Source organism: Limulus polyphemus, unplaced genomic scaffold, assembly GCF_000517525.1.
Source record: "Limulus polyphemus unplaced genomic scaffold, Limulus_polyphemus-2.1.2 Scaffold216, whole genome shotgun sequence".
Classification (NCBI taxonomy): domain Eukaryota; kingdom Metazoa; phylum Arthropoda; class Merostomata; order Xiphosura; family Limulidae; genus Limulus; species Limulus polyphemus.
In genome coordinates this window covers 141,340-146,023 of record NW_013665826.1, presented here as the reverse complement: position 1 = coordinate 146,023, position 4,684 = coordinate 141,340, and the positions used below count along the sequence as shown (strand labels likewise).

The window sequence follows — 4,684 nt, the reverse complement described above, 5'->3', positions numbered from 1 at the left end:
TATATATATATATATATATATATATATATACTGTTTCTGATACCTTTTGTGGGTTTCATAGATATATGTACATAATGGTATTGGAGTTTTGGGCTTTGCATATGGAAAATATACCATAAAGAAACGTTTCTGGAATATTTTAAATTTCTTGTCATCCCTGGTAGCTTAAAAAGATTTTTCATAATTTTAATACATTTGAATACACGTACATATAATGATTAAAAATTCTGTGTATATATAAAGCCTAACAGCACAACGCTAGCACTGAGAAATAAGGTTCTTGTTTTTTCTATGTAGTATCTTATGATTACGCCCCATCCCCCGTGGCTCAGCATTAAGTCTAAAGGCTTACAACGCTAAAATCGGGTTTTATTAACCTTGATGAGCAGAGCATAGATAGCCCACTGTGTATCTTTGTACTTAACCAGAAACAAACACTTTTCTGATGACAAGCGTAGTTTTTTTCATAGGAAAATCTGCTATTCTTTGAAAGGCAAATACCGGATTAATACATAGTCCACCTAGGCCCCGGCCATACAAAGTCTCCGCTGGCCACCCAAGTCAAACAATTATGGTTCGTAAAACTAGCAGAATAGAGGCAAGAGTGAGTTAATATTATTATAATTTTCAAATATTACCTGGGCCTAGGGCCCCACTAAACCTTAAGGTAACACTGACACTTAAAATTGGACAAATGTACATGCTGAGGAAACACTGTTAAACACTTATAACCTTGAAGTTGAGCACAAAACAAAAGTTTGATGTCGCAGTCTCTTGTTAACAAAGTGATAAGTTAGCACGATAACTTCACCATTAAAGCCAATATCAGCATGAAATTTAGCACACTTGTTGATATTACACTCTTCAATAGCTTGAATTTGTTTAATTCAAAAATCTTTACCAATTGTCTTGTTATGAGTCTAATTACCACCAACGAAGGCATTAATTCAAATTAATTGCTTATAGTTCGTTAACGTTGCAGAACATTTTCAAAGTTTTTATTCAAGCTATGAGAATGTTCACAAAAAGCATGTGTATCAATTTTCACACGTTTTTCTCATTCCTAAGTAAAGTTATGGTGTTAAAACAGTTTATGTTATGTATTTCTTTATCCCTGCTGCATTAATTATGTATATGACATATATATGACTAAAAGTGTACTTTCAGAGATTGTGATATCATACTTTTGTTTTGTGCTCAACTTGAAGTTTATAAGAGGTATTTAACAGTGTTTCTCAGCATGTAAATTTGCCCAGTTTTAAGGGGCAGTGTTACTTTAATACGACCTTGCAAACAGGTAAGTGTACTTAGTTTGTAAGTTTCGCCCAAACACTCCAAATCTAGTAGTCAAAAATTTTGTTTTCATGTTACTCATATTTAAAGAAATACAACAGTGCATCACAGTGGCACAGCTATGTACGAAATGTTGGATGGGTCTGGAATTACGACGGAAGGGCAGAAGGTGCTTTGTATGATGTATTCAGACGAAGGAACTATCAACCAGGCTCTGATTGAGTAGGCCTAGGTGTTGAGTGAGCGGGCCAAGGCGAAGCTGCTAGAGCACCAGACTTTAATAGTCAGGTTCATTTAGGCTGCAACTTTAAGGTTTTCACAATGTTTAGGTTTTTTCTATCTGTGATGCTACCTTGTTATCAAAATTGGGTTGTATAAGGTCTCCAAGAAGATAATAAAGTTTGGTAGCTTTTGTTGCACTTGATGTGTTCCTACTGACAAAGAAAAAAAAGGAGAGAGATTGAAATTTAAACATGAATGACTAATGATAATGTTCCCAACCGATGAAAAGTTTTGTGTATGGAGCCACATTATGCTCATATAATAGTAAATTGACAAACATCGATTTATAAGCATAAAAAAGTGATTTTATTTTGGGGAACGTACATGCATTATCAATATTATCTTGATAATATACCAGTATGTTAAGTAAATAATCTAACAAACCTATTAATCTATGGTACACAGAGGCGGATTAATGGTAACTGGCGCTCTAGGCTCACTATTTTAGATGTGCCTCTTCCTTCTTAAATGACTCGCCAGAAATATTATTCACCAACGTGAGAATGACAATAAATTAAAGTGCAGTTAAATGGAAGAAAATTTATCTTTATTAGAAATTTAAATCAGGGGAATCAAAGAGAAAGAAAAAACATATAAACGTGGAATAAAGTATATTAAAGCCCAATAATTTCAGGGGCGCATCTTAAGGATTTATTCATGTACAAAAACAATTAAAAAATCAAATAGATTTTGAATTTTTTTCCAAAAGAGCCCTGATGAGGGAAGTAAAGTCAGTATTACGCAGTGTCTTACATTAGTGTTCACTGATTTCTAGGATAACTTCGTAGTATTTCGCAGTTTATGAGCAAAAGTAAAGGAGCGAAGAAGAGGTCTGGATTGAACTTAACGCTTCCAAGTCGCGCACAACGACCAACACTGACAAAGACCCAAAGATGCGCCTCTCAAATTTTGTTGCCCAAGCTTTGAAAGCCTATTTATTAATACGTCCCTGGACAGGTATCCCATTATGTTGCTTTACGCTAAAACAAAGGTACTAAGGTTAACTGGCGCTTTGTGTAGTTTTGTGCTTAACTACAAACAAACGTTCCGTTATATTGATGATTTAATACCAATGAATAATCCAGAATTTAACCTTTTTGAAAATTATCCTGAATTAGAATTAGAGTATAGTACCAAATTAACTTATAAAGCACACTTTTTTTTAGATTTAGATATGAACTTTTAAAAAAATTAAAATGCAGTTGGATATATCTGATAAGATATTTTAATTTTCTCTTCCCAAATAATGTGGTGCCACATATGGTGTTAAAAGATATAATTATCTCACAAATAAGAATATATTTAACATCTGCCACACGAGCCACCTCGGTATCTTGATGTGGATCCAAAAAATGAGTTATTCCGGAAAGGTTTGGGTTGTTTAATTTGACAAAAAAAAGAAGATCAGACCCGTGATCATGAGAGCCAACATGGAGAAGTTAACTGTAAATGTAAAGCAAAACGATGTAGCAATGAAACATGCTTGAAATGTTCTAGACATGGTTGTGAATATGATGGTTTAAGTGTAGCGCTCGACTCGCAATCTGCGGGTCGCGGGTTCGAATCCCCGTCACACCAAACATACTCGCCCTTTTAGCCGTTATAAGTCAATCCCACTATTCGTTGGTAACAGAGTAGCCCAAGAGTGGCGGTGGGTGGTAATACCTAGCTGCCTTCCCTCTAGTCTTACACTGCTAAATTAGGGACGGCTAGCGCAGATAGCCCTCGTGTAGCTTTGCGCGAAATTCAAAACAAAACATACAAATTAAGTGTAGCGCTTAAGCTAAACTGTGGATCCAGTTAAGATGAGGGAAGAACTTATTCGAAGATATCCCAATCGATTTCACATACCAGCTGAATCGGAGATTCGTCAATTAATTACTGGATTGGCAGCGAAACATAAAATAACAGGCACAATAGTGTCGTTATCTTAAAAAGGGGGATTGGAATCATATATAAGAAATCATTAGTTTCAATATTTTGTGACACTAACGGTACAGTAAAGCTCAAAGATGTAGTGTTGAGGTTGAATCAGATGCGCGATGATTCCCCTAGCGATTCTCAAATTTAAAATGCCTATCTGCATTGAAGAGTATATATTAAAAGGATGGTATAATGCCCGGTATGGTATCACAACAGAATAATCCATATAAATGACATCATGTCATATTTTCATTAATATTCAGTATTTGTATGTTTTCGTTGTAGAAGTTGTGCCGAGCTTAATTCAACAATATCTATTGAAATAACCCTAAATCATCGGTTTCCGGAATTATCCCCCACCCATGTTGCTCATCCTAGACTTAGTAGTAAAATATGCTGGGATAGCTCGTGTGGCAGGTGTTAACAATCTGTAATAAAAGCACTTTCTTTAAGTACAATGTTTTTTTTTTCATTTCTCATAGTCCTTGCGGACCGTTGAGCCGATAGCAGATCTTGTTCTGCCATCGTTTCTAAAGCTATTTCTTACGTCAAGGATGCAACCCTTCCCTCTTTGAAAGGACGAGCCTGTTTGGTGTGACGGGGATTTGAACCCGCGACCCTTAGATTGCGAGTCGAGCTCCCTAACCACCTGGCCATGCCGGGCAAGTACAATGTAGAGTTAGTAAAATAAACTTTTATATGAAATTAATAAACATTTAAACTTTATAACTTATTAGAAAATTTACCTTTTACAAACAGTTATTTCTATATTCTTTAGAGGACGCTAGTATGTAAGATCTTAGTATAAAGCCTCTCGTTATTGCAAATAAAATTTTCAGAATATATGGGTTGGAATAGATGATGTTAGGTAAGTAGACCTGGTTCAGTTTACCCAGGTTTACTTGAAATGATTAGGTTTTTAATTAAGAGAGGAGGTAGGGGTGCCACCGTAACTATGAAGTATAAAGGCGGGTTTGTAATTTACAGCATCATATATATATATATATACCAATATGGCACTAAAATAAAATTACAACATCTATATAATTAAAAGAGTAACGTGCATGGGAAGTTTTTTAAATTCCGTTAAACTATGCAAAAGTGAAATTAAGAGTAGAAACTACGGACGATGTCACCCTATGCCCTAAGGGAGGGATGGGTATAGATAGCACTATGAGTATGATGT

At 35.2% G+C, this 4,684-nt stretch overlaps 1 protein-coding gene across 9 annotated transcripts in view; it reads right to left on the bottom strand.

The window, feature by feature from the left end:
• LOC106478485 (homeobox protein cut-like) overlaps window positions 1–4,684 on the bottom strand; it is a 153,296-nt gene that overhangs the window by 18,353 nt on the left and 130,259 nt on the right. The window lies entirely within an intron of this gene.